The 27,392-nt window shown below is 43.4% G+C and overlaps 1 long non-coding RNA gene across 1 annotated transcript in view; it reads left to right on the top strand.

The window, feature by feature from the left end:
• The first annotated feature begins 3,242 nt into the window (after nucleotides 1-3,242).
• The window catches only part of LOC112546285 (uncharacterized), a 108,964-nt gene continuing 84,814 nt past the window's right edge, over nucleotides 3,243-27,392 (top strand). Inside the window, exon 1 of the long non-coding RNA XR_012901440.1 lies at nucleotides 3,243-4,585. This is a non-coding gene — a long non-coding RNA (uncharacterized LOC112546285). The remainder of the gene's footprint in view (nucleotides 4,586-27,392) is intronic.

The raw sequence follows: 27,392 nt of genomic DNA, 5'->3' as shown, positions 1-27,392 counted from the left end.
TAGTAAAAGTTCTTTCTCTTTTCTTTTTATTAACCTGGTATTGGTTAATTTTTGTGTCCTGGTTTGTACTTTAGGGGGTGAGATTTCCCAAGTAGTCTCTCCCTGGTTGCTTTATTAATATTTGGGTGGTGGCAGTGAAGATTTTAACCCCAAAATCTAGGTTAAGATTTTGGGGGGAAACTTTATACCAAAGCCTGGTAGATAAGGCTTCGGGGTACTTTTGCTGGCCCTCGCTTCTGCATTTATCGTGCCAGAGTGGGGAAGGAGCCATGACGGTAACATTACTGCATTGCTCTTTGTTCACAAGCAGGGCGGATTTGGTTGACTGTGTGAATCTGACAAGACACCTTTCAGGCTCTTGCAAAAAAAATAAATGGGGGTACCCCTAAAAGAGGAAAAAATACCACACTGACCTACCTGGGGACTGAGTGGGACATCCCGGAAGGTCTATTGGTACATTACTCTCTTTGGTAAGCTTCAGGAGCTATTGTTTTGATTAGAAGAGGTAGGTTCTGAGGTCAAGACAATTACAGCCGGTCCCTGAGTTGCGAACGGTTGAGTTATGACTGTTTGCATTTATGACCAAAGCTCCCATGGAGCGGTCGTAAAGGCGGCCCCCGAGTTACGAACGCAACCTGCACTTATGAACAGCGCGGTCGCTATGTAACTCAATGGGGGTCCGAGTTACGAACAAATCGAGTTACAGCCAAGTGTTTGGTCCATAACTCGTTCATAACTCAGGGAGAGGCTGAACACTCTGTGAGCTGCCATCTATTACTGGGTATCTTAACCCTACCTGCTGGGTGGTAGCCCCGGGGCATGCAGTCTGCACTCTGCTTACAGCAGTCACTACAGGCATAGAGAGACCTCACCATTTTATGAGTTACTAGAGACATGAAGGAGGGTTTGAGTGGAGGGTGTGGGAACAGTCTGAGTCAATTTTAATGGAGTCTCATTATGGCAGGAGGAATGGATAATGGAGGTGGATTCAAAGATCCACTTGAATCCTAGGCATCAACTTCCTCTATCTGGGGAGTGTTCAAGCCCCCCTTCTGCCCTGTCCCCACTCCACCCCTTCCCTGAAGCCCTTGCCCCACCTCTTAGTGCCCCTGCTCCGCCGCCATCCTACCTATATTCCACCCCTAGGCCCAAGCTTCCACCTCTTCCCCCAAGCGTGCCACATCCCAGTCCTTCCCCTCCCAGAGCTCCCTGGGCAGGAGGCACCGGGAGGGAGGAGGAGCAGAGGTGAAGGTGGGCCAGTATAGCAGCCTGTCGTACCAGTCACTACACTGCTGACATTCAGCTGCTGCCATGGCAGTGCTTTAGCATTGCTGCCCCTATTGCTCCCCTCCATTAGTGAGCCTACCAGTAGGGTTTGACCATGCTGCTGGCAGGGCTGCTGACAGAGGGGAGCAAAAGGGGCAGCTGCTCTGGGGCCTGAATCTCCCAGCCACGGGTACCACGGCTGCGGCAGCTAGGGCCCCAACAGGTGCCCTAGGCCCTTCAAATCGCTGGTGGAGCTCTGGGGCTGCTGTCATAGCAGTAGCAGCCATGAAGAGCTGGCTGGAGGAATCTGGTCTCTGTCCCTGTCCCCTCCTCTAGAGACCCTTCCTCTTCCAGAAGCCCAGGATTCCAGCGACCCAGACTTCATACTGGTAAGTCCCAGTGCTTACTTCCGTGCCTGAGGAGGAATTGGTCAGTGGCAGTGTTCCCTGTAAGCTGAACACTCAGGCAGCTATCCAGGAGAGATTCAAATGCCACCCAGCTGATTAGCAGAGTGTATTTCTAGTGGTGGTGCACATGCATTGGTGCACACAACAAAAAGTATTCCGTGCTTATATGGAAAAAATGGAGGGAACATTGGTCAGCGGAGCTTCAGGCAGACACAGAAGGCACTGAAGGGAGGGAGTAGAGGGCAAGCTTGGTTGTCGATGGGTGCAAAGCTTGACTGCAGTGGTCATTTAGGAAACAGAATTTGCTAATAAAAGGGTGAGTTTCTTGTGTGACAACATGGCTGTGGTATATATAATCAATTTCCAGTCCTCCTGATTACACAGTATTATGAGGTTGGGGAAGGCATTTGTACTCTGGTAAGCTTTAATGTCTGTTTCTCTTCCAAGCACATGCCCAGAGTCGATAGTGGCATAGGATATGCGTTGTCATTTTCAGATGGACCAGGAGCCAGCAAAGAACTCAGCTGGATGCCACTCACTCTGTGGGGCCTTGGTGTATGATGTCTGTCCACGTGGCACAAAGGTGGGTGGAAGAAGTTGTAATAACTTTGTGCAATTCCAGCACCAGGAAGGCCCATCACTGACACAGCCCATTACAGTGTAACGTGTGCCTCAGTACCCAATGTCATTTGCAAACAGATGGCCTCCCACACACTGGGGCTGGAGCCTGAGAGTGCTGTGGCCACGTCGCCCAGGGCCTGTGGGTGCTGGCTTGGAGTTGGGCCCATTGAGGCTAGGGCCTTATCCCACAGCCATCTGGGGCTGGGGCAAGAGGTAATTGGGGGGCAGTAGTTGGTGCTTCTGTGGGGGAAAGGGTAGCAGAAGGGGAGGGGTGGGCTGCCCATGGCCAACACTAGCATGAGAACTTTACCCAGGTATGGTGACTGGCAGCATCCAGAGTCCTGCCTCCCCTGCTCTCCCCCCCCCCCCAACCCCCCAAAACCAGTCACTTTATTACCAATGTACTGGCTTACCTTCACCTATGGGACATATAAAGGGACAGCCTGAATGCTCATAGCTGACAGGGACTTGGGCAGACCCTGGAAGTTTTCCTGGAAGTAAAAGTGGGTTGGATATTTTGCAATACAGTGTGTGGCAGGGAGCTGTGATGCCCCCATGGGTGAGTTATGTGACTAAGGAGATGGCCAAATTCATGGGTGTCATCAGAGGCTCAGTAATTTTGCATCCAGATATACTATGCCAGGCACCAGAATTATTCAGGAAGGATGGGGTCCACCTGTCAGACTTGGAACCCGACAGGGCTTTGGCCAATACTAAATGGGACATTAGGACCCTGATTAGATATGGGGAGAAGTATCCAAGCTAATTGCTAGCACCTCCTTGTGACGGATGTCCAGTGCAGGAACCCCATAAAGAAGGGATACAATAATCAGATAAAACAGACTAGTAAAGGATTTAAGTGAGGTGTTTTTTAAACCAGTGGTGGAGAACCTTTTTGGATCGGGGGGGCTGCTGACCCACAGAAAAATCAGTCAGGGGCCAGGGGCTGTGGAGAGGCAGCAGGGGGCCTGGAGTGCCAGCGCAGGCTTCTTAACTCTGGGGGAGACCCTAAGCCTCAGGGGCCAGATTCAGGCAACACGGGCTGCATCTGGTCCCTGGGCCTTAGGTTCCGCACCCCTGTTTTAAAGGAGAGAAGACAGGAGATTTGGGGCTCTGACTGGCTTGGAACACATCTAACCTTTCCTCCACAGTTATAGCTGCTCCTTAGCCCTCACTGGGATGGTGGTGAGATCCCAGCAGGAGTTTGGCTGGGGACCAAGATGGGTAACAGGGAGACTGACAGAACCTTTCTCTCCTAGTACATGTTGAAATGATTATAAAATTAGCTGTACTGTACTGTGTCTCCTGTGTTCCAGCAATGTTTGTGTTTGCCCCATCTTTGGCATTCTTACCTAAAAGTAGGACAGTTCCTTATTGCATAGAATTCAGTTGCCTCTGATTATTCTTTTTTCATATTTCTTGACTGCTGACTTTATTAAGCAGCAGGATGTCCTCCAGTCCAGGACTGCATACATGTGTGTAATCTGTTCACGTATTTTCTCCTCTCACCTAGCAATTTCAATTATTTTAGGGCTGTGAAGCGATTAAAAATTAATTGCATGATTAATCATGCTGTTAATAATAGAATATCATTTTGGATGTTTTCTACGTTTTCAAATATATTGATTTCATTTACAATGCAGAATACAATGTGTACAGTGCTCACTTTATTGTTGCGCTGTAAAAAAAAACAAAAGAAACCCATATTTTTCAATTCACTTAATACAAGTATTGCAGTGCACTCCCATTATCATGAAAGCTGAACTTATGAATGTAGAATTAAGCACAAAAAATAACTGTATTCAAAAAAGAAAACAATGCAAAACTTTGGAGCCTACAGGTCTACTCGGTCCTGTTTCTTGTGCAGCCAATTGCTCAGACATACAAGTTTGTTTTCATTTGCATGAGATAATGCTGCTTGCTTCTTGTTTGCAATGTCATCTGAAAGTGAGAACAGGCATTCACATGGCACTGTTGTAGCTGGTGTCACAAGATATTTAAGTATCAGATGTGCTAAAGATTCATATGTCCCTCCATGCTTCAGCCTGCATTCCAGAGGATACTCACTGAAAGGAGAACATTCTAGTGGGACAAGTAGAGGATGGGGAGTTGGCTAGTAGATTTGTGTCTGTTACCCTGGCCTTTAACAAGGGACCTTTTTAGCATCTTTAGTTGCTAGTCCATATTTGATACCATTTGAGGTGACTGGAGATTTCCCAACTGCTGTGGATAATGTGGAAGATTTGGGAGCTTCCCTTCTTTTGAACCAGACTGAACCAGTGAGGAACGAGGTAGATTTCTGCTTTATTTTGCATTTCTCTCATTACACCTGAGATAAATTCTCTGCCAAAAACATAAATATTTGGCGCCAAAAAAATTAAATTCTGTGCACAATATTTTAAAATTCTGCAAAATTTGGCATATTTTGTAAAACTAACACAATGCATTTGCATCATTTTCCATTATTTGCTGACAAATATTTTGAAAAAAACGACCAAATAAATTGGAACTGGTCTGATTATATAGTTATTGTATTTCTGTGTTGTAGTGGCAAATAAAGTATGCAAAACTTTGCAGAATTTTAAATTGTTTTAATTTTTGGCAAAGAATTCCCTTGAGCACCACGGTTCTCTGTGGTACAGTCTGCATGTGGCAAGCTTGGTGGTGGGCGGAGGGGAAATGTGGACGCACGGGAGCTCAGTGTAAGTTTCTGAGTGCAGGGGGAATGGGACTTTTCAGGGATGTACAGGGGAAGACGGTTAAAGCTCTTTATGGGGGGGCTGGATGAGTGGGACTTGGGGTCAAGGGTCACAATACAGCTGGTTGGGTCTCAGCATGGTGGGGATCCAGATGTGGGAGTTCCTGATGTAGGGTGAGGTGTGGAAAGAGGTTTGGGGGAGGGGAGCTCTGAGTACAGAGTCTCCAGATACAGGGACAACTCAATAGGAGGATTCTGGGTGCATGAGTAGGGAGATGGGGACTGTATGGGGGTCACCCCACCTGCCAAACCTCAAACTCCTCTCACTGAGACTTACTCCTGAGACTCCAACCCCACCAAAATCACCCCCACACCTGTACGGGGCTTCCTGTAGCTAGGGAAAATTTCTGAGTTGATCTGACCTCTCCTGAACAAAACAACAGGCTCGGGAGAGGGAAAACTCCATCTCTGTTTGACCCCTCCCTCTCAGCTGGGACTAATATCCACAAGGCATCCCCAGGCCCTCCTCTGCCATGTGATTTACCTCTCTCCTGGCTGCCTGAACACATCATCTGAGCTGCCAGGAGGGGGGAGCGAGCACTGAGACAGCTTCACTTTGCTCCTCTACAGAAACCATTTTCTTCCAGGAAGCAAAGCTAATTTGTGAGGGGGTGTCATGTTTCTGCTGCACTGCAGGAATGCAGATTTTCTCCAGGAGCATATCATGTTTTATGTGAGGAAGCTGGTTTTTTTATAGTATATCATCTAACTATATATTTTAGAAATGTGCATCTGTCTGTCCATCTGTGAATCTGTTTGTTCAAGAACTCCTCCTAAGGGGTAAAAGCAATGGCCACCAAATTTGGTATGCAGCTTCCTCTTATCCTAACAAGGGAAATGGGAGGTGCCAGGAATGGAACTGTTTTCCAGAACATGGAGAAGGAGAGGGTTGAGGGAGGAATGGATGTGATACTCTCAGTCATCAATGGGGGCATCGGGCACAGGGGAGGGCTGTACTGCAAAGTGGCCACTGCAGGTAGCTGCACCACCAAGGGTACGTCTGTACAGCGTCTGTTATCCCGGAATAGCGTTCTGTGCATCTTAACAACAAGCATTTTTGTCTAGAAATGGGTGACAAGAGAGGGGTCAATTGGTGATTACCTGTTCTGGTCCCTCCCTCTGGGGCATCTGGCATTGGCCACTTTCGGCGGACAGGATACTGGGCTAGATGGACTGTTGGTCTGACGCAGTATGGCCATTCTTATATTATGTTCTAAGCCTGTTATTTTGAAATAATGGGCTTGTTTTTCCAATGGCCCATAAACCTTGTTGCACGAGGATTAAGGGACTCATCGGCATAGTGCTCTATTTTAAAGAGCTGTGTAGATGATGCCAAATTTTGGAATATGCTACACAATGCTAGCTCAAATTGCATCGTTTATTTCAAGCTATGTGGCACTGTGTAGACGTACCCCTAAGAGAGTGACCAGCAGAGCTGGGGCTCGCTGTTTTGCCTGCTGCTTGTTTCTCCCCACTGTTTCAATGATACAGCTAAAGTAGGCTCCCAAAAGGAGTCTCTTTTATTATTTTAAATTCACTCCAGTGTATGCTGAAATGTCTTATAGCTAGACTGTGCTATGGGCCAAGAGCTGAAATCACTGGGTTTTGCCCAGAGCCAAATCTATCAGGGCGGCCAGTGGGAGCAGCAAGCAGCTGGCAGGAATGTTCGGCAGAAGCAGCAGGGTGGCTGCAGTACGATGAGCAGGGCCGACTTTCGGAAGTGCAGGGCCCAATTCGAACCATTTCGACAGGGCCCTGGCAGCCAGGATTTTTTTGTTGACCCAAAAAAAAAACCCACACAAATAATTTTGGTTGAGCTAAAAAAACAGCACACAGACAAACAAGTCACAGCCACTTTAAATCTCCAGCTACAGTCCCACCTTCCAACCAAACCGAGAGGACGACTCCTGCTCCCACAGCGCACAGAAGCTGCCACACTCCTCTGGGGCCAACACCCCCTCCTGCAGTGCGGCCGGCACACTTCCAGGTTTAGGGCGCAGGGCCCGATTTGGCGGAATGGGGCGAATCGTCCTAAAACCGGCCCTAGTGATGAGCGGCATGCAGAATGGCAGTGGTATGGCGAGAGGCCAACAGATGGATGGTGAGTGACCAGCGGAGCGAGTAAGATGCTTCTTCCCCTCCCCCATTGAGGATGGAAGGGGAACTATGCAGATGCACCTCTGAACTCCGGGTCTGCCCCGACCACGGACAACAACTGTGAATGGGGAACAGAAAAAGGTTGGACCATGTGAAGGGAACTTTTACTCATGGCTTTGGTTTTTGTGGTGGTTTCCCAAATTAATGCCAAGTTACTTCCCTCCCTTTTATGGAAAGCTTCTTTTCTACACTCAGACTCTGTGCTTGCGAGTGAGGAAGCATTGCTTCTCAGAGGTGCCTGGGGTGGTGTGTGGACTTCCCATGTTACTGGGTGGGAGCGTGAATCAGTTCTGTGTTGGATGAATGGACAGAAACTGCTAGATATTGGACAAGGCCCTGGCTGCTGCTGGCACTACCGGGCAGAAAGGTTACACACTGAGCTGCAAAAATGAATGAATTTGATTTTCTGTGTGACCAAGTGAAGATGTGCCACCTTGCTTATATCACAGACATATCTGGAAGGCTGAATAAACTGAATACAAGTCTGTAAGAAATGAACACCCACATCTTTCAGCTGAGTGATTGGAGGAGTCATGAAGAAAATTGTTTTCTGGAAGAATAATCTGTGGCAGACAAACTATGAATCCTTCCCACAGTGTTGCAAGGTCCTGGCTGACAATGAAATTATGCAGCCTCCCACACAGGTGAGGGCTGAGCATCTCAGCCAGCTGGAGAAGCAGTTTGCATCTTTCTCTCTCCCCTCCCCCCATTTTCAATGTGACAAATATGGATGGGTGTGTAAGCCCTTTCAGTGCAACCCTGATGCCCTGGACTTGCCAGCTGGTGAAATGGAACAGCTCATTAAGCTTTCTTGCAATCAGTTCTTTCAGGGAACACATGCCCAGCATTTTCCCCCAGAGTTCTGCTTCACTGTCAAGATTGAATATCCTGCATTCTCAACCCACGCCTTAAAACTCATGGTGCCTTTCATGAGCACGTGTATGTGTCAAGCTGCATTCAGCACATTTGAGTCCATCAAGTCTCAGTATTGACATACAGTTGATGTCACACTGGAGATTAGATGTGCTTTCTACCACACTGCCTGCCTTCAAGAACGTGTCACAACCCACAGGCCCAAGTGTCACATTAGAGAGCATTACGTGGCATACTTAATGTGTATATTCCTGGGATTCTTGGGGCTCGGTGTTTGTGCTCACAGGAAACCATAAGCCTCAACATCGGGTTACAGAGAGAAAAAGTTTGGGAATATTTGGGTTATGGAGATGTTGAGCCTTTTCAGAACATTCTGATTTTTCAGGAAGCTTTTCCTGACTGTTACTATCTTTTCCAAATGTGTATATCCCTGCTGCTCTTACAATCTTTAGGATCCTTGAGCATCTCAAAACATGCAATACATTGTTGCATATTTAGCTGATATTCAAACAAGAAAGCAAGAGAGAAAGGAAGGTAATTAATCACTGGAACGGTTTACTAAAAGTAAAGGCAGATTCTCCTCACTGGCACTTTTAAAACCAAACCTGGATCTTTGTCTAAAAGATCTGCTCTAGGAACCATGTTGGGGAAGTTCTGGGGCCTGTGTTATACAGGAATTGGAATATCGATAATCACAATGATCCTTTCTGGTCTTGAAATGTGAGTCTATTTAAAAGGTTAGGGAAAATATACTGAGCTTGATTTTAGGCTCACCTCAGTGCTAGGGGAAAAGGTGTACTCTGTACTGTATTAGAAGGGGAGGAATGAAAAGAGGAGAACAAAAGGGATAGTAGAAATAAGGTTTGAAAATAATACTAGCCATGATGCTCTGACCATGAGGTCTTTTTCAGGAACAATATGCAAAGGCAGAGTTAGTTTTTGTGCTTAAGTGAACAAGGTTCTCAGGCCAGTGATGTTGAATAATTTCACTCTTCAGTGCTCCAGAAAAGATCTGACTAGACATGGCAGGCTGATGCCTAGCACTGCATACAACATCCATCACTCAATGTAAAGTTACAATGTTTTACTCACTGCCTTATTCTGGGAATGCAGAGACAGGATTGGCCTATTTAAGGTGCGTTAGGTCATTAACACCTTGTAGCAGAAAATTCAGGGGACAAGGACAGTGGACCCAGAAATCATGGAAGTTCATCTCAATCGGTTTCCTTTAAAAATGTTACTTGCTGAGAGAGGGCATTGGAGTGGGACAGATTGGGTAGCTACCTTTCTAATGGTTGGTGACTGGATCCCCAAAGCCCCTCCCCCTGTTCTACCTCTTCCCCCAAGGCCATGCCCTGTCTCCCCTTCGTCCCTAAAGCCCTGCCCTGCTCCTCCTCTTCCATCAAGCCCTTTCCTCTTCTTTTCCTTTTCCTCACCCTTACACTACCTCCCCCAAACAGAAAAAACTGGGCCTCAGGACTTGTCTAATGGCAACTAGACACATAAGCCAAAATTTGGACTCTTTGGGTGAAAACCAGATGGGTGGCAACCCTACAGAGAAGATGATGGGAATGGTCTCCAAACCCCATGGATGTCAGACATCCTTCTGGAAAGATCAGCTATTTAGATAGCATGGCTGTTCCCCAGACTCCCTGTAGCCTTGCTGAGGAAACAGTCACTGGCTTCTCCAGCTCTTCTGCACAATAACCTGTGTGGCAGATGCCACAAGCCAGTTAATGCTCTTAGTAGCATATCAGCTTCTATGTAGAAATCCACTGAGCTGCATGGGAAAATGCCATGTATTGGAGCAATGCTATTTAGTCCTTTCCTCTTCATGCAGCCTCCACACACTCAAAGAGGCATTGCCATAGAGGAATGCTCCTTCTCGCCCCCGCTCCCGCCCCCTCAACTCCTTTCTTCCATGCTTCTGGTCCCATTTCAAATTGTTTTTGAGCACTGCGTCCTTCCTGACTCATGCATTTTTATGTAAAATATTTCAGGGAGTTGAACATTACTTGGCCTGAACTGCCTCTTGCTTACACTGAATGGTGATATATTAGAAATAACAGCTGCCACTGTTTGCCAGTCTGGCTCATCCCTGAAATGTTTCTGACAACTCCCTAGCTCTCAACTAGATGCTTAAGCAAAGAACTGAAGTTTGAATGGTGTCATTGTTTTCATTAATTTAAGCCCAGACCATTAATCTTCCTTATCTGGCCATTTTAGTCTGGTGAATATCCTCTGGCTTCAGCATTTTTTATTTGAGCAATTTTTGTTATGCACTTTGAAAGAGAAGCTAATTATTATATATAAACTCCTGTTTAGCCTTTCTCCTATTCTGTTCAGTAGGCATGTAGCTGTTCCCTTGAATCATTATGAACTAGTGGCCAGGTTAGATAAATACATGGGAAATATGTAAGTAAGGGTATGAAAAGTTTTGGAAACAGATGCTTGGAAAGTACTTTGGAGCCATTCCAGTCTATCTGAGTAAAGCAGACGTTACACAGACTGTATGCATTTATGATGCATAGTACAAATTACGATAAAATAGTGATTAGCAAATGGGATGTATAACGTAATTCCCACTATCCATTTCCCACAAGAAACAATTGTCTTTTTGATCCTTGTTTATTTCTCAAAGGTATGTTCTCAACAATACAAAACTGTGCGTGGAGGAGGGAAACAACCACTTTCAATTTAGAGGTGCCCACAGTTAAACTGTTCTTTTGAAATGTTTGTGCATTATTTTTACAAAAGGTTTGCTATTGTATCATGCAATAGCAGCAGCTCTTTCCCTTCTCTTTTTTTCCACTCAGTAACTCTTCCTTTGTGAGTTCTCATTTCTGCTTAAATGAATTGTTTATCCCATTCCTGCTTTGTCTACTGCCCTGCTTCCAAATTTTGGGAAGTTGAGTGCTCTGTAGGAAAATGAAAGCCATTGTCTACATATGCAGGTGGCCCTCATCCCTCAAGTGGTGTTAAAGTTCTACCCCGTTGGTGTATATGCTGTCCATGTTCTCCAACCTACCCTTTGCACCAACCCTAGCAGTAAAAGCCCCAAGCTTTGGAAAAAGCTAATTTGATACTTCCTCTCCTTGCTCATATCCTTTGAGCAGTGAAATTGCTAACAATGTTGGGATTTAAAGTATTAACACTGGCCTCTAAGTTAGCACCCATTGAAAAGAATGAAGCAGTTCTGGACAAGTGTTGGTCTGAAATTCTGATGGAATGTGTTCTCTGGGTAATGTGGATTTGTCAACAGCAAAACAATCTGAACCCCTGGGTTGATTTTTTGAAAGGTTGGATGGAAAGCAACCAGAGTTCCACCAGAAACCTGCTAGTATCCCACACAGCCCCTCAGTAGCCTGCCTGATGGGTTGATGCAGAGACAGGAGCCTAGATGTCTCTCTCTATGCTTGTGGCATCTTGATAACACAGTCTTCTAGATTTTTCAGAGACCAGGATGGCTGGCCAGCCAGATGATCCCAGATGTTGGGTCCCCCAGGACTTTCTCTTTTGTGGACAATTTTGAAAGTTTTGATTTTCACTCCAGATCAGAATGAACCCAAATTTTGAACCATCAATTTCCTCTGCACCCTTTCCCCCTGCCACTGTATTTACATCTCAAAACTTTTGTGAATTGTATCCAATTAGTTACATTTGCTTCATGTTTTGAGAATTTTCCTCAGAGTCCTAACATCCAGCAACTTTTATGCTTCAAAGAGAAAGGAAGCTGGGATGCAGGGAATAATTGAGAAGTCTTTCCATCTCATCCCCTCCAGCTAGTATTTCCCATATCATGGGAAGCACATCCAAGTACTTAAAACAGATACATTTTTGTCACATTTAAACCATTACAAATTGAAAGGAGGCAATGTCTCTTGTTTTAATTAATGGGGATCAGGAGTGTCTCTTGGTTTTGGAGTGCAGCTCATTTCTGTAACTATATGATGTCTGTCATACACTCTGGAGTGCCCTACAACCATGAATGCCAATCTCAGGCCAAACTGCCAAGAAGCAGGACAGAGATCTCAAACTAGTTGGCTACGTCTAGACTGGCACAATTTTCCGCAAATGCTTTTAACGGGAAAGTTTTTCTGTTGAAAGCATTTGTGGAAAAGAGCGTCTAGATTGGCACGGATGCTTTTGTGCAAAAGCACTTTTTGCGGAAAAGCGTCCGTGCCAATCTAGACGCGGTTTTGCGCAAGAAAGCCCCGATCGCCATTTTCACCATCAGGGCTGTTTTGTGCAAAACAGTTTTTAGCTGTCTACACTGGTCCTCTTGCGCAAAAGCATTTGCGCAAGAGGGCTTTTTCCTGAGTGGGAGCAGCATAGTATTTGCGCAAGAACACTGACAATCTTACATTAGATCATCAGTGTTCTTGCGCAAATTCAAGAGGCCAGTGTAGACAGCTGGCAAGTTTTTTCCACAAAAGCAGCTGCTTTTGCAGAAAAACTTGCCAGTCTAGACGCAGCCGTTGTGTTTTCTATAATTAGATTTCACCAACCTGGTAACAAGTGTGGCCTCCTAAAGCACTATAATGATCTTATCATTGAGTCACTGTTGTCTGCTGCCCATACTCACTGTGGACTTAAGACATCAAGATTTTGCACTAGTATCCTCCAAAAACCTTGAAATTTTCTAACATGGAAAATGTTTTTTCTTCCCCACCCAGTCATACTCCAAATTTGTATTCAAATTTTCCAATAAAGAGAAATCAGAAAATTAACTTTTGGGTTGACATTTTCTGAGCCAGGCCCTTGCCCCACAGCTAATGTTTCCCAAGGCTGTGAGCATGTAATATGAATGTATATCTGAAACAGTTTTGCATCCTAACCTACCATGTGTGCCACCAAACATTCAATATAATATAAATATGTATTTATATGTTTTGGCTCAGTGGGGTTTTTATGCATGTAAAATCCTCTGTTTTTGTTTCTACATTTATTATGCTCTCTATCTGGTAATTTCCCTGCTTCCCCAGAGCAATCGCTAGACTTTCAGACAAAACTTATTAAAAGCAAATTAAGTTGTTGCAAACCCAAGCATGCTTTTATTATGACACAGCTTGATGTAAATCATAGTTAACTAAACTCCTCATTGTTTAGTTTGTATAAACACTAACAATGAACCAGCTTACAGTGTTGTAATGATTGCTAAAATTATATAGTCCTACCTATGAATACTTACCTCACTATAAACTAAAATACAATTATAAAATAGACTCAGAGCTGTAAGAAAAGGTTGAAGAGAAGATTGCATTTAAGTTAACTATTAAACACGGAGACTTAGATGATAGAAAAACACAGTGTGAGAATCCCCTGGGAGGGGGAGGGGGGACTTCAGAAAGTTGAGCAAGAGCTGGAAAGTTTTAAAAAAAAATTCAAACCAATACATTTCATTCCCAAAAAATTATCAGAATTATTGCAGAATATAATTTGGCCACACTATAAACAAACAAAATTATCTAATTAAAAGTACAGCTTTTTGTTAAGAAGTCCTAGCCAATGTGTAAAAAGCATACAGTGTGAACAACTTGCTTTCGGTCATACAGAGGCGTCTGTAATTCATTTCTATTTAATTGCTTCTAGCATTACATTAAAGCCTTCCATGGTAATGAAGCACATGATTGCATGTACCAGCAAACGAATCCCCTGAAATAGACTTCAGTGACTCTCTACAAATCATATTATATTGCTGTTGTATATGAAGATTGCACCAAATATGTATAATAAAAGTATATGTATTCCTACATGGTTCTAAAGATAAATAACACAGATTTTCCATAGGCCACCTATATGTGATTTGACTTATCTGAGCTTATTTGCAAGACTTCTAGTGAAATCACAGCCCCGCAGAAGTCAGTGGGAATTTTGTGGTTGATTTCAGTGGAGTCAGGGCTTTACTTTCCCTATTTATGGTCACATCCACAGTGTTGCCAATTGGAATATTTTTTATTTTTATATTAAAAATAATCCCTTTTCTTGTTTCCCTGTACCTAACTTCTCTTTCTTTTTTTCTTTACTTAGTCTATAAGCTTCCAAGAGGGGGGCTTATCTTTTCTTGCACGTCTGGAAAGAAGCTGTTATATTGTGGATAACGTAAATAATAATAATACACCATCACCACCACAATTACTATTTCAGAGTTATTTTATACACAACTTCTCAGGAACTCTGTGTTTACATGATAATTTATTAAAAAGCACTCTGACTTGACCTGAGATTTGAAATGTGTATGATGAGAAATGTAATAATAGACTCATAGGACTGGAAGAGATCCTGAGAGGTCATCTAATCCAGTCCTCTGCATTCATGGCAGGACTAAGTATTATCTATAATGCAAAAGTACATCTCCATAGTAGCAATTTGTCTTCCTTCTCAAAAATAGTATTTTGTCTTGTGGCAAAATTTTAATCCTTTTTAACACAATGTGGTTGTTAGAGTAAACTGTAGGTAAAATAACCTTAGAATTGCTGAAGAGTTGTGTGTTTCTAATATCAAATACATTGTTGCCACAAATAGCAGCTATTTAGCTGAAGTTACCAGAGTTCAATAAAGCAAAGGAAATAATCATTTGAAGGGCAAACTACACCACTCAGCAGAAAGCAACAGAAATCAGGCAATTCTACCACATATATTAGATGGTGTCAGAACAGGAGATCACATCAAAGAAGGCTTATCACAGAACACACTGAAATACTATGCATAGTTACCTATACATTGGAACTTTAGCATACAGTTTATAGTTTTAGAAATGGTGTCTAATTGTATGGCCATGCACTAACATAATGAACATGAAAGGCAGCTGTGCTAGGGTGCATCTTCATCCTTAGTGTTTAGAGACTAATGATTTTTTGAATGCTAATAGCCATAGTGCTAATATTCTATCAGTACTCATTTGTTCTGAATAAATGAATGGATCAAAATATCCTTTCATTAGAAAAAAGCTTAAACTGATCTCTAGTTTTGTGGATCTGTAAAGACTAACAGCCAGTGCAATAGGTCTGTACATTTTGATTTGTGAAAGACACTGTTTAAAATACAAGTGTTTTCTACAAAGGGCTGCAAGCCAGGCATTTAAGATCCCTAATACTATATGACTCCCTCTGTTGCCTTGGACAAGTCATTTAACCTTTGTGCTTTAGTTTTCCCAGCTGTGATACATAATTAATTTGAAACAGTCAACTTGAATTTTAATTAAGTTCAAAAAAGGAGGTAAAAGTAGTTTTGGATACTGCAGTTGCTCCCTCCCCTTTGGAGGAAAATAAACATTTGTGGGGGAAGAAGACTCATGAATTTTTCTAAGTATGTTTGATTTATAAAATATGGTATTATGTACAAAAGTTTCTGAATGGGCAGATATCCAGAACACCCACTTTGTTTGTTTAAAATATTTTTACCCTTCCTCTCTATTTAAAATATTCAAGGCAGCTTACAACATTTTAAAACATAACATATATGTGTGTGTGTGTGTGTGTGTGTGTGTGTGTGTGTGTGTGTGTGTGTGTATGACCTCAAGAGGACAAACTTATGAAGACAAAGAAGAGGGGCGCACGCATGCACACACACACACACGCACACCCTCAAGGACCAACAAAAGCACTGGTTAAAAAGGTAGCTTTCGCCTGGCCCCAAAACAGTGCCAGCACTGGCACCAGGTGAATGTCCTGGTAAAGAGAATTCTATAGCCTTGGAGCAAGGCTGAGAAGGCCCTACTCTGCAAAGATGTCAGCTTTATCTCCATAAGTGGAGGAACACAAACCAGAGCCTCCCCAGCTGACCTTAATCCCTAGGCAGGTTGATAGGGGAGGAGACAGGACAATTCTGGTCTTGAACCATTTAGGGCTTTATAGGTCATAACCAGGATCTTGAATTGTGCATGGAAACCTACCAGAAGCGGCCAGCATGGTGCGCTCTGTATAGCGAGTGTTAGTTAGAACTTCCTTCAAGGGGAGTGCAACCCTCTCCAGAACTAAAGATGTTAAATTGTGGTTAATTGACTAATCCAGTAGTCGATGGAATTTCCATCAACTACTCAACTAGTCGATAGGCACTTGTACATTTCAAAGGAGGAATACGGAACACCACGTGCAGCCTGGGGCCAGCAGGAAGTCCCACTGACTCTGGGCTGAATGTGGCATGCCAGCTTTGAAATGCAAAAGAGTCCCCAGCGGGGGCTTTTGTGCTTTTCGAAGTGACAGTGCAGCATGTAGCCTGGAGTCAGCGGGGGACCCCAGACTCCATACTGCGCTACTGATTGGAAATACCACTCAGAGCTGGGGACTCCCCAGTTGAGCCCGGGCTCCTGCACGGCATTTCCCCAGAACCCGGGATCAGCTGTGTGGCACTGCCCCCTTTAAAATGTCGCCTCGATGTTTGAAAGTGAAAGCGCTGCACAGCTGATCTCAGGACCAGCTGTGTGGCACTGCTGCATGTGGAGCTTGGGGTCAGCTGGGGAGTACTCAGCTGATCCTAGGTTCCGCTGAAATGTCTCACTGTAGCCCGGGATCACCCGAGGAGTCCCCAGCTGACCCCGGATTCCATGTGCGGCAGCGCTGCCCACCCGATCCCAGGATCAGCTGTGCGGCGCTTCCCGTTTGAATGCCACCTTGGCGTTTCAAAGGGGAAGTGCCATACAACTGAGCTGGGAATCAGCTGTGTGCCGCTCCATTATTCATAATCCTTATTAGACCAAAGCCAAAATTCTTTAACTTTTCATTTTTGTCCTGTTTATATTTGGCAAATCTTCATTTCTCCCCTTGTTTTGAAGGCTCTGGCTCTGTTCAGCAAAAGCAGCTTAAATCCAGAGAGAACTTTATCTTAATAAACCATCTTAGTTCATGTGTCAATATTAATTTTTGTCAGCATTGATCAGAATAATCATTAATGAATTGTATCAACAGAAGCATGTTGAAGGGCCCCCAATAAAAATGCATTTAAAATGTGCAAGTCTCAGTTAGTACCTTCTCTATCAGCTTCATGTAGCATGGACACTCTAATTGACTGTTTCTTTCCCTTTTTTCCTCCTCCTCTTCCCCCCCTCCCTTCTATCTATTTATTTAGGAACTGGACCTTTAACTCCATTCGTCTGAAGAAGTGGGTTGCGCCCACAAAAGCTCATGACACCATCTACATGTTTTGTTAGTCTCTAAGGTGCTGCAAGACTATTTGTTGTTTTTTAAATTTCTCTTTTTAATGGTTAATTTAAAAAAAACACATAGCTATTTCTAATCTAAATATATTACAATAATATTTAAGGTAGATAAAACTGTCTGACATTGCGTCTTGTAATTTCTCCATTGAATTATTATGGTGGTAGACTTGAAAAGCTGGGGGAAATCACAGCTGTGGAGAGGGCTTGTCAGCTAGTATAGCTTCTCTCTCTAATTTAGAATGTTGTCAGTTTACTGGCACCTTAGATTTTTGCATCCACATATGGTATAATGACATATGTTTAAGCCTGGGGTGGGGAACCTAAAGCTCGGAGGCTGGATGTGGCCTCCTAGCTTGCTTGGATATAGCCCCCAAGGCTGAGGGCTCCCCCACCCGCTCAGCAATGGAGAGCCAACATTATTGCTCCAGACCTGCCTTCCCCCCCTAGGGGCTGGAGCAAACAAAATCTACTAGCCTGGGTCCCCGTAGACTCTGATGTGTGAGGGGAATGTGGCCAGTGTCTTTCTCCACAGTCACGGGCCACCTCAGTGAGGGTTTGTTTTGTTTTGGTTGTTTTTTTTTCTTTCTCACTTGTGTGTGGCCCCTGATGGATTTTTCTGTGAGTCAGTGGCCTGGGATCCAAAAAACATTCCCCGTCCCTGGTTTAAGCCAAAGAAAAGCAGTGGAAAATAATCGATTCTGGTTCAGTTCAGGATTGATGCTAGGAGCAAAAATAAAGAAATGAAAATGTCCAGATAACTAGCTGTTTGTGTCCTTGCTACAGGCAATGGTACTTTAAACGTGGGCATCTCAGTATACTTAGATTCACGGGCTTAAATAGCAACCATTGAAACTGAAACTGCTATATTGTTCAAAGAAAATAACTATTTTAACAGAAGCGATCTTTCTCATAGAGATTCTTTATTGCCCTACACCCAAGCAATCTACCTTTTGCTGTGGTATGTTAGTAATTTGAGAAGATACAGAGGCAAGTTTCTGAGGCCACCTTTACTCCAGAGCCATTCATTCCAAATAAATCCTTTCTTCTCACCCTAGGAAACAGATTAAATAAAATAACTAAATTGATGGCGGGATCTGTTTAAATGAAAAGGCGTCTCCAGAAATAAGTTTATTTTTCATGGGTCATTTTAGCAGGTGGGAAGCAGCCGTTTACACAAAGACAGAAAAGCTGAGAGTTAGGGGTTGTTTTTTGTTTTTTTTTTAAATCTTCAAATCTTATCAAGATGTCACATTATGTAGAAATGCTTTCAAAGCTGAAAAGATGTGTTCTATTTGGATGTTTCAGTTTCGTACGATCGTGACATTTACATTCTAATGATAAATAAACTTTGATCTTTCTGGAAATTGTACAGATAAAAGCCTGATTCCTTATGAATCCCCTCTCATCCTGCAGGGAACCAAGCCTCAGCCTACAAGCCTCACAATGGTTGAAAACAAAGCATAGCATGATACTGAGGAAGTGTATCTGTTTATATTTTATGTGAGCAATTGCAAGTTATGGTAATTAAGCATAGTGAAAATTGTGCTTTGTCTGTAGGGCAGATTCACATGCAAACATCCAATAGACACCCAGGATGGCAGGATGTGAGAGTAATAATGATATTGGGAGACCTGGGGGCAAAGACGGAGAAAGACGGCATAGGTGAAGAAAGGGAAATTGGGATGCTCAACATAATCCTGTGAAATGTTTAGTTGCAGACAGTAAGTATTTTGGAATAGGATTGAGTAGAACACTGATAAAATCAGAGCTGTGATTGCAATGCGTGTATTGCAATACTTGGGTGTTTACAGACCTTCTCTAGGGGTGCATGCATGTGTACCAGCTACAAACATCCCCTTTATCACAGACTCATCTGCGCTTTCATAAGGCACAAACTATTTGCATTGTTGGTGAAATATTGACATGCAGATGCTGATGTGTCTCCAGTTCTCATTGTTCAGTCTATATCATCAGAGCCCAGAAAATGCTTTGCCTTCCACAACTCCTTTCTTTAAAACTCCTCCTCCTGTGTTAAGGGATTATTCTGTTTGCTTTGAGTCTCAGGGAAAATGGCTGCACTGAGAGCAAGTGGCTATGAAAGAAAATTGTACCTGGAATTATACAGCTAGCAGAGAAATCCTGTAATATCAATTACATCTTTGTAAATATGATTCATTCAACAAGGAGGCTCTTTGTTGATGGTGTGACCAGTGCCATAGTCAGAGCTGGTCCGAGCCATTCTTGTGGCCCAGGCCCCTTACAATCGGGCACCCTGGGCTGTCGCCCAGTCAGCCCGTAGCTTGGTCCGGCTCTAGCAATAGTGGTTGTGGCCAAGGTATCTCTTTGCCTTCGTGACCATGTACAATCGTAATTTCCCTGCAGGTCATTTGGGACCATCCTGATACCCAGATGGACCAAGATTTAGAGGGGAGAGGTTGCAATTGGTAACTGTACATACCACTTCTCCACAAGATTTTAATCAAAGGACCCTCAGGCAAAGTTTAGAATCAGGGCCAACATAACAGCAGCTCATGCTTCCTGTTGAGGAAACAGATAAAAGGAAACTATTCAGCTCAGTCTGGGCTGGCTGAGGAGGAAGAAGCATGTACAATGCAGGCTGGAGCAGAGGAACCTCTGCCAAGGTTATGAACCCTGACTGTTGTGCAGGACCAGCGGACTGCAGCGACCAATGGGGCCAAGTCACTGCTAACCAAGAAGCTGTCTGAAGTGGGCTTAATAGTAGGAAGTGACCAGAGAATATGAGGGGAGCTGATGCTTTGAATTCTTCATAGGGACTTTACTGACTCCAAATGGCCCTGGGTTGGAACCTAGTGGAGCATGGTAGCCCCAGGTTCTCCTATCCCCATCCTGCACTTGCCACTAGGTGTTGCCAATAGGGATCCTTAATACAGATTGTTTGCTCCACCCTCTCCAGTAGATGGTAGGCCCCAGACTGCCTTTGTTTGCCCCAGCCAGCAGGCTGAGAGGCCAGAGACTATTCGCTCCATTCTGCCACGGGGAGGAGGGATGGAATCCCTGATAGTGACTGCTTAACCCAGGAGGGACTCTAGCCAGCTGTGTTACAAGGTATAGAAACCCCTTCACTGGATAAACAGAGGTGACCCCCTATGCAGCCCGTAACAGTCCTAAATTACAGCACTATGTTTCAAAAAGCAATCGGATTCTTAAACATCTAAAACTGCATGTGCACTGTAAGATGAGCTTAGACTAATGGTATGGAAGCTGAAGAAAATTATATTTCCCCTAGAAAGGAAGTTCTGCAAAAGTGAATATGAATCTTTTGAATAAATTGTTCTTGGTCAGCTTCATTAATAATACCAAGTTAACTACTGTTTCATATTTAATTACTACATACCTCAATTCATTATTTCAAGTAGGTTTAAAATCAAATAGTCTGCAGAATGTGCAGCCGCCGCCTTTTGTGCATGAGATTCCTTCCAACTTCTCAACCTTTTGAAATGTAAGTGCAGGAAGGAGAATTAAAAATATGTACACAAAGGGAGAGATGCTAGAACATTTTGTCTATTCATTGGAGCTGGATAGGCTACATGACAAGAAAAATTAAACTGGGATTTGGAGACTTTTTTATTTTTACCCTGTAGAATGAAGAGCTTTCAGGCTTTTACTTTAATTACTGTCTTGTTCAGCTTTTTATTTGTTGCCTAAAATCATCAATGAGGACTTTTGTCTTCCATTTTCTATTGCCAGAAATCTCTTGAGCAAAATTGTTCCCTGCTTGTTAGAAAAGAATAGAGCCAGAGACAATAGAGCAGAAGTGTTGAGGAAACAGACTCTCTTTTTAAAAAAAGAGACACAATACAGCTGATGCATATGATACTATTTAAATGTTTTTGTATCTGTCTCTTCTCCCTCTCCCTCATACAAGAATATTTAATCTCTACAACCTGCCTCAGCTGTGAAAGTTACCACAATTTAGCTTCAAGCTGTCAGGGTTCACAATGTAACACAAAATGTGGGTCACCAGAGTTGAGATGAGTAGAGACTAGCTCATCCAGGTCTATACAAGCCTTTTCATCTTAAAATACACATAATTGCTTTTGCACTGGTATTAGTGCTGCTGCTTAGCACAAGTCACTGACTGTTACATAATGTGGTGGTTAAAACATCATTGACGCTATTGCTGGGTCTCTGTTAGCATCCCCCCATTGCAAATAATATTGGGAAGTTTTGAGACAAATGTTAGTGCAGAGAAAACCAGTGTCTCTACAGCCTTTTTTTAAAAACAAATGTTTGACCTCACATAGAGAACTGGAGTGGGGATGTGACTCATTTTCACTCTTTGTGTGTGTTTGTAAGCCCTCCCCAACTCCTCTCCTTGCAAATGACTTGGCCACATATAGAGGTTTATGAGTTTGCTACAGCCTTAGTTATTCACTTGAGAGAGAACATTTTTAGATCCGAAGGACCCAGGTCTAATTTCTAAAGATGACCCAAGGACATAGAATATCATGATCACTAATTTAAATCTGGTCCATGCTAGCAGTGAACTAAAGTTGCCATAGTATAGTGTTCTATGTGAAATGAGTTGGTGGTTTAATCCAACTCCGAGTAAATCATGGCCATCACAACTGTCATTAAATGACAGCATTTTGGGCAGTTGCAGTAGAAAAATCAAAGACTTAATAAGCTTGTAACCTGAAAACCTCCTTTAGTACTAGCTGTGGATGGCATTCTGAGGAGCAATCTAGACCTGTGAGGGACTGTGTCACCTTGGCCTTGCAATGTTGGGTGCCTAACAATGCTCTGCTGTTGCAGCTTCCACTGTAGGTCACTCACAATCTGCCAGCCAATGTGCTAGGTACAACCTGAGTGTCTGTACTTAGTCACCGTACAGCCTACAAGCACATTCCAATCGCACCCTGGTTTCCACCAGCCTTGAATGCCATGTGGCCTCAACACATTCCCAGTGCAGAATTTCTCCCAAAAATGTTGTCCTTCACTGTGTCACCCTCTCCTGGACACTTCAGGTATATTAAGTCTTTGCTCTTCTAAGAGGATCGAGATCCAGCAGTTTGGGTAACTATCTAAAAGTAGCAAAGAACTCATCTTAAAGACATTGGATTATTTTTAATTAAAGAATGATCAGGGGCTGAGCAATCTGCTTGCTACACTTGCCAACCCCCCTCTCTCTGGGGTAGACAGCCCCAGCTTTCTGCCCAGCTGCTGAGGGGGCCAAAGCCAAGGCCCTCTCTGCCCCCCGACTGCTGGGGAGGGAAGGGCCAGGCAGGGGCCTCAGTGCAGCAGCCTCCACGTGGGCCCTGGGGAGGCAAGGCTGGGAGTGGGAGGGGCTTAGCTCCTGTGGACACAGAGCAGCAGAACAGCTCTTGCACAAGAGGGGTTTTTTGTTCAAGCAGGAGCAGGGTAGACTGCTCCTCCTTGTGCAAAAGCTCCTTGCACAAAATGGCAGCTCATTAAGTATGCAAATGAGGTGCAGCAATATTCAGTGCCGCACCTCATTTGCATATGTTCTTGTGCAAGAAAGTGCAATGTAGACGTAGCATCATTGTTACTGATAGTGCTTCACTTCTTCGGTGGCTAGACAGTAAACTGCATTTACCAAGGCTGTCATTCTGGTACTTGAAGTTTTAAAATGTCAGATAAAATGCAACGGTATTCAAAAGTTTGCAGATATTGAACACAGAACATTCTGTAGAAGAGGGCAGCCTTTGCTAGTCAACAACCAGGCTATAGGTATCTCTGGTCTGCTTTTTACTCTGTCAAATATTTTATAAGTTGTTTGATCCTGAGATGAAAACAACTTGTATCAAATTTCTGTGACATGCATAAAACCACAGACCTTTAGAATTTTTTATTTTTATTGTTAAAGTCAGCCTAAACCTCACAGCTCATAGTTGCTCTTTTTTTGCTTTTCACTTTTTTTTAAGGATTAAAACAAATTGCCTTTAGTCTCTGGTGCTACATCTTTCAATACACTAAATGCAGGGACAGATTAGTAGGGTACAATATAGCACTGAGCTTTACAGGAGGATTATTTCATTGTTATAGAATTCCTACGCATTGTTGTGAGAAGACATACTCACCTAACACTCCCCACCTAAGCACAATTGAAGTAATGAGTCGAAGATGCTGGCTGTGTCTAGCGGGCCAGTTTTTCCAGAAAATCAGCCGCTTTTCTGGAAAAACTTGCCAGCTGAATTTCCACAAAAGTACTGACGATATCATGTAAGATTGTCAGTGTTTTTGCGGAAATACTATGCTGCTCCAAAAGTCCTTTTGCACAAAACTTTTGTACAAAAGGGCCAGTGTAGACAGCTCAGATTTGTTTTCCGCAAAAAAGCCCCAATCATGAAAATGGCGATCGGGGCTTTTTTGCGGAAAAGCGCGTCTAGATTGGCACGGACGCTTTTCCGCAAAAAGTGCTTTTGCGGAAAAGCATCCATGCCAATCTAGACGCTCTGTTCTGAAAATGCTTTTAATGGAAAACTTTTCCATTAAAAGCATTTTCGGAAAATCATGCCAGTCTTAGACGTAGCTGCTCGGTTTAGTCCTTTTTTAAGGTGTCAATGTGTTGACAAAAAAAGGAAGGTCCTGTGGGTAAGATCTTCATCTGAGACCTTGTCTAGACTGCAGCGATTTGTTGATGCAAGTTATGCTGAAAAAAAGCCCCAGAATAACTACATCACTTGTGCATGTTCACACAATGTTTCTTCTGTCCGCAGAGCGCATCCAAAATGTATGCTCTAGCATCGACAGTGGGAACAGGACAGAATGGGTAGCTATCCCACTATGCTACTTGCCACCACCTGCAGCTAGGAATTGTGGGAATGTACAGAAGATTGTAGTGCATTATGGGTGTGGCGCAATGTCACATGATGCTGTTCTTTCCATACCAGAATTTCATGGACTTGAGACAGAGTTTTACAGCACTTTTACTGTGTTAACAGTCTGTCTGCCATCCTGTCTGAATGGATGGACCCACCCTGCTCTCTACTGTTGTACTCATTGTTATGAACACAACATACATGGTCAAGTGGTATATTATGAGCTCTCAGTCTGAAAAGGAGTCAGAGCTGCCTGACCTGAGGTGTTCTGTGGAAAGTAACAATACAGATTACATTTGGCATTCAGGAAGCATTTTAGAATAAAACAAGTTAATTTAACACAAAAAGTTTTAAAAGATACATTTTAGTTGAGTACAAGTATAAGGCATAAAAGTAAAAAATGGTTACAGGAGAAATAAAAATAAAATGCTTTCTAGTAACTTGAAACTTAATTAGACTTGGTTCAAGGTGAAATTTCTTAACTTATGTTACCAATAATGTTGCAAGTTCATGCAAAAGTTTAATAGAAGCAATTTAATTCAGATGATGGGCAGGTGAGCAAGTGGTCTGGCATAGAGCAACCCAGATTCCAAGCAGGTTTTGTGCAGGGGCTGTGCCCCTTTGACACACCGGATTCAGTGGGGCATCAGTTTAATAATCCTATATAGAGCCTCATAAATTCTAAGGATGGCCCGGTTCCTCCCTCATTCCTTTCCTTCCTATCATGCATTGGTGTTGACAGGACACTGCAGCTTGAATGGCTCCTTGAAATATGTGTGTTAACTACCTATCTTAAACAATCTGTTCCTCCTTGTATTTAGCTGTGACACTCTGAGATCTGAGCTGTGACACTGAGCTGCATCACTGAAATGCTCTTGAGAAGACATTCCTACCCCAATGAAAGAGTTTCTCCTATCCAAGTTGTTGTTCTACCTCCCAAAGAGGCTGAAGCTATGTCAGTAGAAGAAGCTTTCCCTTCAACATAGCACTGGCTACATGGTGGGTTAGGTTGATATAACCACATTTCTCAGAGATGTGAATTTTTCACACCACTGAGTGATGTAGTTATACTGCTATAGGTCTACAGCAGAGGTGGACAAATACTAGCCTGCGGGCCAGAAATGATCCACCAGGATTAGCCCTGGTGCACCCTTACCATTATATTTGCCTATGCCACCACAGGTATGAGCAATTGCAGCTCCTAATGGCCATGGATCACTGTTCCTGGCTAATGGGAACTGAAAGAAGCAGTGTCATGGTTCACGCTGCTTCCTGCCACTCCCATTGGCCAGAAATGGTGATCCATGGATAACGGGAGCTGTGATTGCCAGTACCTGCTGAGGCGCAGGTAAATATAGCAGCGGTGACCCACCCTGGTTAACCCTGGTGAATCACTGCCATTTTATTGCCCACCACTGGTCTATATTGTAGACCTGGTCTGAGTTAGTTTCCTAGGCCTGAAAAGTAGCTCTATGTAAATGCTAAAACTTTTCTTCCCCTTGACAAATATAATGGGCTTTGGATTAGTCCTTATACAAAGTATCTGAGGGGTAGCTGTGTTAGTCTGAATCTGCAAAAGCGGCGAGGAGTCCTGTGGCACCTTATAGACTAACTGAAGTGTAGGAGCATAAGCTTTCGTGGGCAAAGACCCACTTCATCAGATGCATGTAGTGGAAATTTCCAGAGGCAGGTATAAATATGCAGGTCAGGATCAGGCTGGAGATGACGAGGTGGATCCAAGCAAGGAGGATGAGGCCCACTTCTAGCAGCTGATCTGGAGGTATGAATTCCAAGAGAGCAGAAGCTGCTTTTGTAGTTAGCAAGTCATTCACAGTCTTTGTTTAATCCAGAGTTGATTGTGTTAAACTTGAAGATGAACTGTAGCTCAGCAGTTTCTCTTTGAAGTCTGGTCCTGAAGTTTTTTTTGCTGCAGGATGGCTACCTTTAGATCTGCAATTGTGTGTCCAGGAAGATTAAAGTGTTCCCCTACAGGTTTTTGTATGTTGCCATTCCTAATATCAGATTTGTGTCCATTGATTCTTTTACGTAGGGACTGCTGAGCTACAGTTCATCTTCAAGTTTGACACAATCAACTCTGGATTAAACAAAGACTGAACGGCTTGCTAACTACAAAAGCAGCTTCTGCTCTCTTGGAATTCACACCTCCAGATCAGCAGCTAGAAGTGGGACTCATCCTCCTTGATTGGACCCACCTCGTCATCTCCAGCCTGATCCTGGCCTGCATATTTATATCTTCCTCTGGAAATTTCCACTACATGCATCTGACGAAGTGGGTCTTTGCCCACGAAAGCTTATGCTCCTACACTTCAGTTAGTCTATAAGGTACCAAAGGACTCCTCGCTGCTCCTTATACAAAGACACACTATACAATTGCAGGATCAGAAAATCAGAGGCATGTCAATCAATCAGATAGACTCCAACTGTGTGCTAGATTGAACATATAGGCTCAGCCTTAAGTAAGCCAGAGCTGCGGAGCTGTTCCCCTTAAAAAGGAAGGCCATATTATTTTAAACTTTTCCAGAATGTGGCATGGTTCTCTTGTTTGCTTGCTCTCTGGCTTTCTTTGCCTCTCTTGTGTATTATGTCACATCTCCTCTGTAAATATCTTGTGTTGTAATGAAAGCTGTTATACATCTAGAATGTCAATAATCTCCTGATAACTTCCTTCGTGTGATGTGTGCACAGGTAAATTGATTAATTATATTTCAAAAGTGAATAAAAATAACACACTGTTGCTTAACAGGTGAATGAGGAAGTCTTTTGGAAGTGTGCAAATATTTGGTGTCAGCCATGTGTTTCAGTAAACGTCCCTTTCTGTAGTGATTGCTGACACTCGTGTCAGTCATCACCAAGTCACTAGAGGTGGGGTAAAAATAAACATTAAGATGAACAATAGCAATATTTTGTTACATAATATCACACAAAATAATATGGCCCCTCTCTTGAAATAAAGGGATGCTTTTATGCTGGAAAGGATTACACCCCATTCACACACAGAGAAAAAAAGGGGCAAAAAGGTTTGGTGAGTCCATCTATCTGATACTTCAAAAGCTTCACCAGGCATCTCCCTCACTAGCATTGCATAATGTTACCCACACACCTACTGGGAGTGATTCACTGTCCCATATAGTGGCACTTAGACCACTTACAGAGAGAGAAAATGAGTTTGCTCCATGGCCTTCAAAGTAGGAATAAGACCCTCCGGAAAAGGGCACTTTTTCTGGAGGATCGGGGCCAGTGTAGACGCTCTTTTCCGGCTTTTTTAAAAGCCGGAAAAAAGCGGCGGACATTTTTATTTAAATGCCGCG

This window comes from Pelodiscus sinensis, chromosome 2 (assembly GCF_049634645.1).
Source record: "Pelodiscus sinensis isolate JC-2024 chromosome 2, ASM4963464v1, whole genome shotgun sequence".
Classification (NCBI taxonomy): domain Eukaryota; kingdom Metazoa; phylum Chordata; order Testudines; family Trionychidae; genus Pelodiscus; species Pelodiscus sinensis.
The sequence above is the reverse complement of the archived record's forward strand: the minus strand, read 5'-3'. Positions and strand labels throughout refer to the sequence as shown.